Here is a 14,982-nt window from a genome sequence, read left to right on the forward strand (position 1 = left end):
TACATCTTGAATAAAGGTCTATGTAAAAAAAATTTCTAAAAAAATAACTGAATAAATCTAACAGCCGTCTTTCGTTCCCCAAACTATATGAATGCCTCCTTCTTGCAGGGGACCTATCACCTACTTTAGTAGCTCCCCCAGTGACTTCCTCTCTTCGATCTTCTCTACTTCACAGAGGAGGCTCTGAATACAGGGAAAGTTGGGGGACCGGGGAGGAGGGCTCTTTCCCTATAAAATAACTCCATAAACTCCTCTGAATACTTCTCAGCTCCATACAGAAATACGCATCCCTTTTTCGGAAACAATCTGCCATTGCTGACATGAAGAGGTCCCTTCTTCCATTGTTATTATTCAAACACACACATGGGAAATGAGGTGAAGGGGAGGGAAGGAAAGAGAGAAGAAAACAAGGGATTCCTCCTAATGGAACCAGAATGGAAGCCCAGAGAGCCCCCCTCAATAAAACAGATGAAAACCAGACCCCAACTCTCACATGCCACTGGCAGCCTGGGTTCGTTTACATATAGCCACTTTACAGATTTCAACGAAGCTGGGATTTGAATACCAATTCCGATCTATCTGGCAATGGCTGCAGTTCAGGGTCAGTCTCCCTAGTAATACAGGACAGAAAAATTTGTTCTTTCAAGTTTCCTAAGTGAATGGCCACTCGTGGAGAGAAAAGCTTAAAACACTGTAACAGCTTGTGTCAGCTCCAAGAGGACTGAAGTCCGAGCAGGAAATAAGCCCCTTTCCCAAATAAAAGCCAGTGTTCTCTCGCCTTGTTTTCTCCACCGAATGTTCTGTATCAGCAGGGTGAGCCCAAATTGCATCCAGGACTTTGCTGCAGCTCTGCCTTTAGCTTTCTTTGAGTGAGGATTTGGTTATTAAAAATAAAATAAAACAACAAAGCAAAACCCCACCGCATACAAGAAGAAGAAAAAGAGAGGCGGGCTTTACAAAACAGCTATTTCAAAATCATGATTTTTTTTTTTAAAAAAAAACTATACAGAATGTGGAACGGAGGGGAAAAAAATGTCTCATGTGGGTTGCGCGGGCCCTGCAGCTGCTTCTCATTAAAGCTTCTCTTTACTCGCTCTGGGCTAGTTTCCAGCAGAAAATTCTTTAAACAGAACTCTGCTTTCAACCCACTTTCTTCTTGCTCTGGGCCCCTTGGCCCCCCAATCTGCCGTGGCAGCCTGCCCTAGCAGAGCTCTAGACGGGGGAGCTGTCGTTAAGGTAAATGAGGTAAGGGCAGGGGGAAAAAAAAATAACAAAACCCAGAAACCAAATTAAGCATTGCTCAGTAACAAAGGTCTGCACTTTGAAAGGGCCCCAAATCAGTCTTGTCCTTTCCCGGGACCGTAATGCCAGCTGAGTTTCCTGCCCCCTCTCCTGCTCCCCCTGTGCAAGTAGATAAAAATAATTGCTAACAGCCAAAGCTAACTGTAACCAGTGAAAGCTCCAACATAACATTTCATTCCCAAAGCTCTGACTACAAAGTTCTAGATGCCCTGGAGCCCACAGAATCGAGTCTAAACTCTTTGGTTGGCATTCAAGAGGCCCCACCTTCCAGTCTAAACCCCTCAGTCCCCTCCTCCCACTGTCCCTCCAGTTTGATAGCTCATCAGATGGTCAATTCGTTAATTCCGAAACCCTGTGTGAAAGTAAGTAACTGGTTATGCTAATTACTGACATTGTTACCAAAAAAAAGAAAGAAAAAGAAACATCGGCATGAAGACTTCCAGTCAACTTCCTGGTAAAGAGGGGAAGAAAAGGGAAGAAACTCGGTCATGTTGACTTCTTGCCATTCCCACTCCCACTCTACCTCCCCCCCCCCGCCCCCCACCCCCGCCCCAACACAAACACTACAGCTTACTCAGCAAGAAGGAAAAACAAAAAGAACTAAAAAAAGTATTCGTGTATAGAGTTAGGGCCCAATACTGGGTTGGTTTGTGGTAAAACACACTTTCGAGGGCTTTGCTGGTTTGATGTAAAGGAAACAAAGACAAATATACAATCAATCCACCTCTCTCTCTCTCTCTCTCTCTCTCTCTCTCTTACACACACACACACACACACACACACACACACACAACTTTTTACCACCACTAATAAACAAAGACTACCAAATACTGCAGGACAGCCCATTTTGCTACTATGTAAATTCAGCTTCCGGAACAGAACATTTCTGCTTTTCTTGTAGAGGTATTTCAGAAAATGTTAATCTTGGTTCCCACATTAGGCTGAATGCTTCCAAATTAAAAGTTTCCCACAGGAAAAGAGTTTCACGGGGAACTGTGAGGCTGGGAACCATTTTCTGAAACTCCACCTCACTTGGTTTCCATGTGTTCAGGTTTTTCACCCCCACACCTCCCACCCCCATTCTGAGGAAAGCAATAAACACACACTCATTTTAATCCATCCAAACCAGAAAGAAGCTGCAGTGGGACAAGCTTTCGAGCTGTTAATTCATGGCATCATTCACCTTCATCAGGGACTATGAAAGCGGTAACCACCGCAAAGGGGAACCAGACTTGACTTACATAAGAATTTGCAAATGCCCTTATCTGCCAGCTTACAGCCTGAGCTCATTTATCAGAACTCAGAAGCTGCACTGAGCTCCTAATCTCTTCAGTCATCACTCAAAAGACTGGACAAGAAGGGCACACAAACCGCGCTGAAAGACTCGTGTTGCTGCCGTAACAGAAGGTGGTCTTTCTTTCCTGTCTTCTGGCACACAATCAGTACTTTACCTTATTTCACCGCACTGGGCCCTGAGAAAATGTCTAATGTCTATTGGTGATTAAAACATGGCAGACATACTCTAAACACAGGAGTTCACAACAAGCAGCCGTCACAGTAACAGGCAAAAATGAAGGAGTCAGGCCAGTTGTTCCCCAGCTATGCACTCACTGGACCCTGATGGCCAGGAGTCTAGAAAGTGCTTTAGAAGCACGGTCCTGTCCGTATTTAAATGGGCGGTCGATGCTATTATGACCTTTGAAATATAAAGGTGTTATAAAATGGTTATTGACTTCTTAGTCGATTTTGACATTAGGTATTGTATGCAAACAAGAGACTGAGAAATGGCTTCATCTCAAGAGCATCGCTCCTTCACGTGCCCTCCTTGCTCGGCTCAACTTCTTCCAGCTCCCAGAAAGTGCTACAGTGCGTGCTTCTCACCTGCAGACCTCTGCACATGCTGTTCACTCGGCCCAAAACACTTTCCCCACTCTCTTCTCAGAGCTAAGCCCTAAAATTCCTTCAGGCTTCCGCTTAAATGTAATTTCCTCAGAGAAGCAGGCTTGCTACCACCGCTGTATATTCCCGTAGCTCTAACGTAGCTTTTCACTCATTATCCTGTGTTCTGATTATTCGTCTCCACCAGCAGGTTAAGAGGTGTTCACACTCCTGCTGCCTAATACAGTAACTGGCAAATGGAAGGCGTTCAACTATTCAGTGCTCATACTCCTAACAGAAGCCAAAAGGCAAAACGCAAGAGTCCAGGGAATCTTTACACCTTAAAACAACTCTGTAATTATACTCCAAGTTTGGGAACTATGAGGCTGAGATAATTACCCAAAGGATTATCAAAACTAATTAAGATTCCTGATGTTTAGAGGGTTTCTTAACCCTCACGCACCCTTAAATCATTCAAAGCGAGCCAGCCAACCCCATATGGAGCAGACTTTTAAAAATTACATTTTCCCCCAAAGTATGAAGTTAACTCACACACACGCACACACTCTCACACACGTACACACACATGTGCATACACACGCACACACACCCATACGCGTGCACATACATGCGCACACACACATGCACGCACACTCTCACACATGCACACACACACATGTGTACACACACTCGAGCACGCACCCTCCCCCGCACACAGTCTCCCCCGCTCCTGCATATACATATGTAAATAAAACACTCACCCACATCAGTTCCTTGAGGGTTGGTACAAAGCATGAAAAGAGATATTGCTGAACCTTGAGATCACCAAATGAGGTTGGAGAAACAACTTTTAGTCCCAGTCTCCACTCTAATTAGTTACAGAACACGGGGTACGTCACTTGACCATGGCAAGCCTTGGGCTCCTCGCATGTGAAACAGGATAAGTAGAAAAGGTTAAGTTCGCCAGAGTCCCCTGGACCTGGAAGCAGGATGACTCGGCACTCAGCAGAGCTGGCTTTCGAATTCCCTCAGCCATGCCGCCCAAGGGTGTACCCATGCCTGCTGATGCCGGTGCTTCGGGGTCAGTGGTGGTACATGTCCTGGCCATCGACCCACTCTAAGCCAGGGCTCCCTGGGGCAAGAAGTGTGCCTGTGTCTCCTCTTTTATACCCTTCACGCTGCCGACCTATCATCCTTCTAAGTGCAGACAGTTCAATACACGCTTGTGTACATGAACTGTTGTACAACTTACATGGAACAACTTCCTCACAGGAAGCACAAGGAAGCAAAGAATAAGCAAAGGAGAAAGAACAATATATTTACTTCAATTTTTAATAAACATTAGATATTAAATGGGGGGGGAAGAGCAATACAGAGGATGTCAAAAAAAACACATATGCACATTTGAAGACAACAACGCTTAAAATGGGTATACTTTTTTTTTTTGGGCATCCCCGGTATACTTAAACAAAATATGAAGAATAAAAAGGACTCCTGAACCTACAAGGGAAGGAATGGTCTTACCATCTTCCCCAACACAATGGCCAACATGAGAACCCGTTTTCTGCACCATAGATTGGTGGTAGACACGGCAGACTCTTGATGGAAGCTGATCTGCTGGTAAATTCCGTAAGGCTGAAAATGACCGATGTGTTTGTGTGAAACATGCACCAAATTTAACTTGTAGGGAATCAACCACTTACGATCACGTAGGACCATTTTCCAGATACCATGTTTATATATGTCCTTTCAACACTTAAGGGCCTGTCTTACTCACTCCCCAAGCTCCTGGTGCTCTCGTTAATTCTTATAAAATTTAGGGAAGAATAGGTGCTATCCCATAATTAGAGTGTTTGCGTCTGTGGGGACTAATTACGAACTCTGCGCGTCAAAGTCAGCCTTTGCCTGGAAGGAAATGACTCAACTTCTCATTAGTAATCAGGTTCTGTCCATGTTCTAAGAGTTGACCCAGAAATTCAAGGCCATGAGTTGTAACAATATGAGACAGAGAATCAGACACCACAATCACGATATACAAACAGGACTAAGACAAAAAAAAAAAAAAAAGAAAGAAAGAAAGTCAACGAGGTTCCTGAGGTACATTTCAGGATGACTGAGGTTTCAGAAGGGGCAAGTTGCCCAGGAAAATAATTCCTCAAGGAGAAGCGTCCAGCTTACACAACAAGAACCAGCATTTCAAAATCTTAAAGGGGCAGGTGGTTAAATGGCGAAGGCTCTACGACAGTCAAGGCAAGAGAATCACAACCACCGTCAAATGTTTTCCACACAGAAGAGGCAGCTTGGATTTATTCGGGATAATTCAGGGTTTGGGTATATACTCTATAATCAGAGGAAACAAGCAGGAAAGGACATAAGCTAATTTGGGGTAACCAAAGATTTGGCTAACAGATGCTTGCTCACTCGGGACCCCTGCAACGAGCTGGATCAGGCCGGGGATATGCTGGACAGAAGAGCTTTGAGGTTGGGACTCCTGAACGTTCAGCTGAGACGCTGTACCAGGCCGTGTATGACAGCGGAGCCTGTTCTCCGGGTCTCTGCTTTTCCATCCTGCCTCCTACCCAAACCCATTCTTTTTCTTGCCTAAGAGATACCTGGGTTCAGACTTTCTTTGTAAACGGTGCCCACCAGCCTCCCTGGCTGCTCTGTTCTGGAAGCAGTACAAGAATCGACCGTCAAAGCCAAAAAGGTCTAGGGGTCGGGGGTGGGGGAAGGTGACTGCTCCCCGCTGCCCTCTCCTGCTGTTCCCCAGTCTTCCCCCCTTACTCGAGACATTCTATCTTCGAGCAGTAGCCAACATGTGCTAAAGGAATTATTCTTTTTTTAAAGAGGTGATTTCTGAAATCACTTGTCCATTGCCGTGAAACCAGGTGAATGCACATACCGGTTGAAGACACCCTCACACAAACTGAAGTACAGACAGAAGAGAGCGACCAACAGGTAGACAAGTTTGGAAAGTATGCCAGTAAGGAAAAAAGTGAGGAAGATATTGGTAATGATGGTTCCAGGACACACTAGCCTTTCTACCTGTCCGTCTCCTAAGACACCACCAATATTTGGAGACCTAGAAGCTAAGTGACCACTAAAAATCATCTGTTTCTAGTCTTCAGTCCCACAGTAGTTGCTCCCTTGTCTGAATCTCCACAGCTCCTAACACCCATGCCACTACACTGGGCAATTATAGACTGCACACACACACGCCCCGGGAATGCCAAAAAAAATGTGTACAAGTGGACACTTTGGTCAACGTTGCTCAAGCAGTAGTTGGCCGTCATCAGAAGTGTCTGGACACTGATGGGAACCCCTTTGGGCACCTGTTGCCACTGCAGAAGTCACACGCGACTTGTATTCATCTGCTGTTATCGGTATATATTAATACAGGTTTTTCCTTTCTTACAATGTGTACACATTTTTTTGGTACCCCTGGTCTACGTATGCCTCATGTCCCCAACAAGATGGCGAGGTGTCAGAGGACTGCTACCATGTCATATGGCAGAAAAGCCATCCGACACCCTTGAGGCGTGAGTACTTGTGACAAGGAAATCAGAGAGCACAGCCTCCTGGGCTTTCCTGTCGCTTCACGATTCCCACCACAGAGCTCGAGCACAGTGGCTGGCTCTACTCAATCAATGTCAGTGTGGGGAAAAGAAAACTTTCCTGTGAAGAGTGCTAGAGACTAAATGTGTCTCCCCCGCATCCACATGCTGGAACCCCACTGTGACGGCATGTGGAGGGGGACCTTTTAGGAGGTGATGAGGTAGATGCAGCCGTGAGCGTGGGGTGCTCACTGCGGGATTAGTGCCCTTGTAAGTACATGAAGGGACCAGAGCTTTCCCTTCCCTCCACGCGAGAAGGCAGCCATCTGCAAACCAGGAAGGAGGTCCCACAGGGAACCGAGTCGGCTGGCACCTTCAGCTCCGAGTTCCCAGCCTCCAGAGTTGTGAGAGAGAAAGAAACGCCTGCTGTTTGAGCCACCAGATTGTGGTAGTTTGTTGTAGCAGCCTGAGCTGACTAAGACGAAACGTGAGGCTCCTACAGTGCTTCAGAGTCTGTGTGACTTTCCACGTTCAAGATGCAGCATTACAGGTATAGGAACTGCAAGCAAGTGGCCGGACTCTACACAGGTTCAGTTCCCTAAGTGCTACTATTCTGCAGAAGTGCTGACCAGGTTATTTTCTCAGTAACACCTACCTTCTCCACCTAAGGCCTTTATTAGTCTTTGCTTTCACTTTTATTTCATAAAGGCCTTTTCATAAAGATCCAAGTAGGACACCGTTTAGGAGAGAAACATTTTAAACCGAAGGTAACGGCATTAATAAGGGAATAAGGGAAGGCTGATGGCAACAACATAAGAATCAGTAATACATTTTTAGACACAGGATGACGTGCTAATAAAGATTACTGGCAATGGACAAACAGGATGGATAGAGAACTTTGGGAAGCCCCAGAGAAACTGCAGTGTACCTTACATTGAGATGTAAAGACACATATGAAAACAAAACACTCACATCTCACACCACACACACACACACACACACACACACACACACACACACACACACACACACACGGTGGGAGTAAAGGAGACACTAAACTTCATTCCTAGCTTCCAAATCCCGACATATAGGATGCTGAGAAGAGGGCTTAAGGAAAACCTCCATCCCGCCCACACATTTATGCTAGCGTAACAAAGAAAAATGTTCTTAGACATTTCTAGATAATTCCATTTTTATCACAGTCCCCCACCCCTTTGTGTTCAATCTCGCCAAAGACGGACAGCCAACATTTAAAACGAAGGATTTAATTAAGCTAGTCCAGATCCTGAAAGAGAAGTATTTCTCATCCTGCTTAGTCACAAGAGAAAAAAAGGGGGAAAAAAGAATCCCTATAGACAATTAATGGTGCTGACATGCCACTGTGGAACAATGAGAAAGGAACTTTACATAGGATTGTGGTTAACCTGGGGACTGTGTTGAAAGAAACCGAGCTAAACTCACATCTACTCATGCCAGGTGCGCAGGCCAAAATTTAACTTACTGGCAGGTACCCAAGACAGGAAAACGGATCTCGGCAGAGCCTACGAACCACTTTGTCCTATTTCTCCGAACCTAACACTGAAGTTTATGAAGGTTCCAACCTAAAGGATAAAGATGAATTGAGAAGAGTACGGGAATTCTGTTGTTGTGTAGTGAGAAGGAGCTGATAATTGGGACTTCCCTTATGCAAAATTCCTCAGGGACACTTACTCACCTGTTCAAGGCTGTTTCAAAGATGTAAGTCTTAAGAAGAAGACTCACTCTGGAAGGACGCTGTTAGAGGTCCAGAGCTCAAGTTGTAGAGAAGGAAAGCCCCACATCTATAATCACTATGCAAACGTAGTAAGGCGCCGTGGTTAACAACTTGTGACTTCTGTGCTGGCAGCAACATTTATCAGAAGTCGTTCACTCCGACCTGTCTCAATTTCACAGCTGCGTAAAATCGGTCTGGACTTGCTCATCTTCCATTAGGAAGAAGAAGGGAGACGTTTCTAGTTTTTCAATTTAGTTCTCGCCACTAAAGAGCATTTTAACTGGCAATGTCCTCTATCCCCCTCCCCCTTCATTGCCTCTTCTTCTATTTCACTTGCAGTAATTGCATTCAGAGTTCAAGTCAAAAAACACTTCTCGGAAACGCAGCCATGTGGTCCATGTACACTCGTATAGCTACCAGAAAGTTCAGGACTCTGGTATTCTGTGAGTTGCCCGGGCCTACCTAATGCTACCATTTCTATTTTAAAATCAGGAACTATACAGAGTTCTAATCTTATTGCTTATCTGAAGGGCCATCTTTCATATACTTTCAAATGTTCCACACTTCCTTTTCAGAAGGTCCTGTTTGAACTACCAGTTTAAAATAGGTAATTTTGTCCCATTTTACTGAGAGGCAAATTGAGACGCAGAGTGATAGCACATTTTCCAAGATTACAACTCGGGTCAGCTACCTAAGATTTACGTGATCTTGGGCAAATTATTTAACCTTTCTGAGTTTCCACATACTCAGGGATATTAAGACTAACTCTCTTCTATGAGGACTAAAATGCAGTAAAGAGCTGAACTGAGTGGAGAGCCTGGCACCTAAAAAGTACTCAAATGTTAGCGAGCATAGTATTCTTTAACTTGTGGAAGATCCAGTTGCTAACGGGAATAATGGCTCCAACTCAAGTCTATGTGGTATAAAAACCTATGTCGTCCTCTCCGTGTCACCAGGCAGGGCTCTTCCAGATGACTTTATCCACTCACCAGTGCCAGACTGAACCAGACTGGAGCCTGAGGCAAAAGAAAAAGCTCAATAATACGGATCTCTTTTTTTAAAATTTGGATATGTTTTATCATAGTTATTTTGCATTCGTTTTTATTTTTTGAACTATTGCATAACAATATTTTATTTATCCTGATTACTGAGCTTTCGGGCACCCTCTTAAATTTTATGCCTGCGATGAATGCCTCACTCACCTCGCCCTGGTCCCAGCCCCACTCACGGGTGGTTCCTGCACCGAAAGACCATATTACAGTCAGTCGTTTCCCACCTGACTTTACAATACTCTAGTAAGACTCTCATTCTGAACCTCTTTAAGAAGTCCAGGTTAGTGCTTTGATAATTATTTGATGAGTTCCCAAAGACGTGTGAAATAATGTGATACCAATATCCATTACTTGTAACCGCCACTACAGATTGAGCTATCTGTTACTATATGTGGTATAGTTACATAGCACGCACTGAGTAATTCCTGAATTAATCGCTCCTTAAGCATCACATTGTAAAAACGTGAAAAGTATGCAGTGAGCCAAAAGACAGCCTTCTTCATTTTATGGTGAAGATAAAAGGCCTTGTCCATAGTCAGGCTTCTGTTGGCATCTGCCAGCAAAACGGTTTATGTGATCCTCTGCTTCAGGAGGGCGCCCCTCCTGAAGGAATCTTGCTGGCAGAACCAGTTTCAGCAGAGGAGAAAGAGAAAGTCGTTTCACAGCGGACTTCTTTCCCTGCTGTATTTCTCTGATCTGACACTGCCCCCAAACACGTACGGAATACACTAACAAGGCGAGTGAAAGGGGAAAATGGTCAGCCTTGACATTTGAAAATGACTTTCCCCACAGTGCAAACACTGATCATGCAACCTCTGCTGTCAGCCAGGCTTGGGAAGATTCTGAGTGCCTGCGTCTCTCCTAACTGTACAGAAACGTAACAAAAGGACAAAAGCGATGCCTCCAGTTTTTAAAATGGCTTTAGGAGACCTGGACCACCAACACAATTACTCCCTAATCCTGGCAAGGAAAATCATCAGTCATTAATGTGTAATGTGTCTTACAGCTAGTAGACACATTTTAGGTGAAATGAGACACAGAGTTGTATTTTATAACACTTTATATTTATAATGATTTACTTTAAAATGTAAATTCTAGTTAGATGCTTTGGCAGAAAATAGAGATTCTTGGGCGGCCGGATGGCTCAGTAGGTTAGAGCGCGAGCTCTGAACAACAGGCTTGCCACCGGTTTGATTCCCCCATGGGCCAGTGAGCTGCGCCCTCCACAACTAGACTGAAGACAACGAGCTGCCACTGAGCTCCCAGAGGGGCAGCTGGATGGCTCAGTTGGTTAGAGCGGGAGCTCTCAACAGGGTTGTCAGTTCATTTCCCATGTGGGATGTTGGGCTGCGCCCCCTGCAACTAAGATTGAAAACAGTGACTGGACTTGGAGCTGAGCTGCGCCCTCCACAACTAGATTGAAGTACAACGACTTGGAGTTGATGGGCCCTGGAGAAACACACTGTTCCGCAATATTTGCCAATTAAAAATTAAAAAAAAAAAAAAGATTCTCAAAAGCAATCACCCATCCACAGGAACCTATGTAGCTCATGGTGACTTTCCATTCTTTAACAAACATTGTATTAGTTACCTCCTAAGTGGTATACAGAAAATTTTGAAGGACTCCTTTATAACTATAATTTTTACCACTATAAATAATGGCAGAGTAACTTATATCAGACCAACTCTCTTACTTACAATTATAGACTCTGGACAAAATATGAAAGGTACATGAGAGCCACCAAAAGCATTCAGAAACTGGAAGGGATATGAGCCTTGAAAAAAGAAAAGCGAACTATATGAAACATACATTTATATAGCTTTTTCTCCCTGAACGTATTCCCCAGTCCAGATAACACAAGAGGAATAGAATGTAAGCAGAAAATGGAAGTCTCCTTGGGCCGAACAGTCAAAGGTGTCTGGGATTGTCAAAGCAGCTGGAATTAGAAGACAAATCCTAGAAAAAGGGGCCGCGTTAAAATATGCACACCAACTCCATTCAGATCCTTAAATCATTCCTGACTGTGCGTGAACACGGTGATACTTAGGGACCTAAGAGAAGGCAAGAGCTGGACAGCTGAAAGGCTGAGCACACATGGTTCTGGGGAGTCAGAGGTTTAAATTCAAGTCCTACCAAACTACAGGGGCTTGGGAAACAGTTTGAGCTTTCCACTGAACCCCCCGCCCCAAAGGTCATACCTTGGGAGTAAGGACCATATCCCAAGACTCAGACTTACACTGTCAGCCTAAGGGTAAAACAGACCCACCAGAGTAAAGCCTATAACCACGTCTTCAGAGGATCAAGGTGACCTTGCAGAAATGTGGCTGCCTGCTAGGACAAGATTCAACATTCTTTAGTGGAGGCTAAACTTTAACATGCATCACCCACAACATCCAGTCAATAACAAAAACTACCATAGATGTGAAGTCAAGGAAAAAGTGTTGTACCCAGAGTCAAGAGAGTGTTGTTGATGGAAACACACCCAAAGACAAACCAGACAGGAGGAACTGGCACACGAGGACTTTAAATAATTACTATAAACGTGTCTTAAAAATGCACATTTTGTAAATTTTACAAATGATAGCCTTACCCACCCCAAACCTACTCGCCAGCTTGAGTTGCCCATGATTTTTAATAAAATTGGGATTTGGAATGGTTTGTATTGGAATGCCTGAGACAAACAACTTGAAAGTGATTAATGACAGCCAAACTTAATTATATATTTACACCTCCCAGTAGGACAAGGGAGAGAATAAAATGTCTTACCTCGCTGTAGTGAGAGGGCTTTATTAAAATCTGACAACGACTATTTAGGAGCAATAATTGAGTTTTATGCAAGATTACACAGACTCTGCTTGTCTGGCATCGCAGCCTAACCACAGATGGATAGAGTACTTATGCTGCTAACAGGGAGAAAAAACAGTTGAACTGTGTACAAAACTAACCTTTAAAAGTACTTATCCTCATCTGTCAATGTGATCTTATCAAGGATTTCTATAAACAACCATTATATTTTAGCTGAATCAGTAGCATTATGCGCTTTAAACAGATAGTCAGATACCTTCTACTTTAAAACATTTGCCATTAATTTCTACTCCCCCCGCCCACCAGAAAAGGAATTTGGCTTCAACTGTCTTTTCTTAATCCACTAAGCAATCTCGTGAATAAAAAGATAATCACATGCCCTGCATGTCTGATGTAATTTTTATAAACCTTCTAAGTGTTCTAATATTTATTTACCATTTTGTGAAAATAGTATTTACTGAACAAGTTGGATTACCTTCTTTCCCCAGGGAAAATGCAACGTTGGGGAAGATACACTGAAAGGTCAGCTAAGTAGATGTTCTTTTTGCATTAAATTTTGCTTCACTTCGATGGAGGTTGGCATGGGACTGGGGGATGATTGACGTGGCCTCCTTGATATTGTTCGTGCTTTTCCTGTGCCCGTCCAGAAGATGCTACTACTCCTTTTACTGAGGTGGAGAAACACTCTTTTTTCCCCACATTCTGTTGTTCATATTCGTCTCCCAAAAGAATGACCTCGCCCATTTTTTCCTTACTCTGCCTTTCTCGGGGAGTTGGTTTCCCTCACGACAGGGTGGGAGAACATCTGAGGGACTCGCCCAGAACTGTATCCACAAACAACCCATCCACAATGAGCAAGTATCCAGGGACAGAATTCAGGCGGCTCCATTTTTTCTCATTCACAGAGTAAGTTCGTCCCCTGTTCCCTCACAGTGCTTCTTCCAAGATCGGAGGGTAACCTGGTCTCTCTCTCCTTGGTTGGAGAGTTGGACACAAACAGCCCATAGAGCTGTTTTCTCCCGAAAGGGACCCTTAGTGTCCCCTCCTGGTAAGTGCTCCAAAATTGGTCTCCTCTACAGAGCCTCTCTCTCCAGGTCAGACTACAAATATGTTGGCCAACACTCAGAACCTACGTGAAACTCCCCCTCCATAAGTCACCACGATGAATTAACTGTAAAGAATTTGAAGATAAACTAAATTGCCTCTCTGCATACTTCTATCATTCTAGATGCTACGTGAAACAAATAAAATTCTCAGTGGAAAGACCAGTTTCTTCTTATTTCAGACAAACACATTTTTTTAAAATGTGAATGTTGATATCTACTGAGCACTTTTTGGTTCAAGAAACACATGGTTGAGCACCAACTACCTCCAGGCATTAACTATACAAAAATGTGTAAGACCAGGACCCCACCATCTAGCAGGAGAGACCTATCAACAAACGATCATAACATAATGGGTTAACTACCACAAGAGAGCTGAGTAATGGAATAAAGCAAGTAACTAAGACACCAGATGCCAAAAAGGGACTAAACAAGATTTCAGGGGCTGATTCTAAGGTATTACGTTCCTTTCCCTTTTGTCTCCAGTTGTGTTTCCATTCTTAAGAGGAGAATACATCACATGTTTTGGGGCTGTTTTTTTTCCAGCTACAAAAACGAAGTGAGCAGTCCATCACCGGTTACATAAAAACTTCATTTCCAGTGTTATTTTTATTCCAATCCAGACAACCTATTGTTCAGCCTTAATATCATCACAGCTTACAATATTTTCACTTTGGTGAAGAAAATGTTTTCTGACTTGGAAAAGTTCTTGTTCAGGACATTAAAGAACCTAGCTCCTGGTCAGAATGGACTTGATGGGCACAACTGTCATCTTTATAATTACGGTGTTCAATTAAATCTCCAGGGGAGACACGAAAACGTGTTGGATAAACTCACTTAAAACGCTTACCAAGCAAATACCTGCACCAAAGCAAAGAATAAACACGCCCCATAGACGTGCTCAAGAAAATACATTTCATAATATCAAATCTTATTTTCCATGACATACACAGAATGGATGCGTGTTCCTATTAAACTTTTTCAATTGCGACAGAAGGCAAAAAAGGTCCTAAGAAACGTAGAGAAGCTCCTTAGAGATTATCTCTCAGAACTTCCTCAAACAAAAAGTACGGCCAGATTAGATGGTTAGAGAACAAGATAAGACACACTCTTGAGAACGGGCCTATACTGCCTGCCTCGTCTAGTTCCTCTAGCCTTCCGCTCCTGAACCCCCGAGAAGGACACTCACCCACACCCTCTGCTTCCCACCCCATCCCTACAGGTCTGTATGTGCATTTTCCTCTGGTACAGTCTCTCTTCCAGAATTTTTACACTAGGAAAAAAACAGTTCCATGTGGTTATGAGACTCATGTATGTCAGGCAGAATTAAAGTTACTGTTGGTTTAGTTGAACTTAAAAACAAGATCGTAGCTAACATGCTGAGGAGCGATTCTAAGGGTTTGCCTTCAACTGAAACAAGTAAGAGAACGTCCTCAACATACATTAACTCACTTAGTTAATTCAAAACTAGCTTAATGATTAAAAAGACTCATTGAAAAGTCTTTTTCACAATGGAAAAGATAACAATAAGCTC

The 14,982-nt window shown here is 43.6% G+C and overlaps 1 protein-coding gene across 1 annotated transcript in view; it reads right to left on the reverse strand.

Annotated features, from left to right (window-relative positions):
• Positions 1 to 14,982, reverse strand: part of NOTCH2 (notch receptor 2) — a 147,755-nt gene that overhangs the window by 95,155 nt on the left and 37,618 nt on the right. The window lies entirely within an intron of this gene.

This window comes from Rhinolophus ferrumequinum, chromosome 22 (genome assembly GCF_004115265.2).
Source record: "Rhinolophus ferrumequinum isolate MPI-CBG mRhiFer1 chromosome 22, mRhiFer1_v1.p, whole genome shotgun sequence".
Taxonomy (NCBI): domain Eukaryota; kingdom Metazoa; phylum Chordata; class Mammalia; order Chiroptera; family Rhinolophidae; genus Rhinolophus; species Rhinolophus ferrumequinum.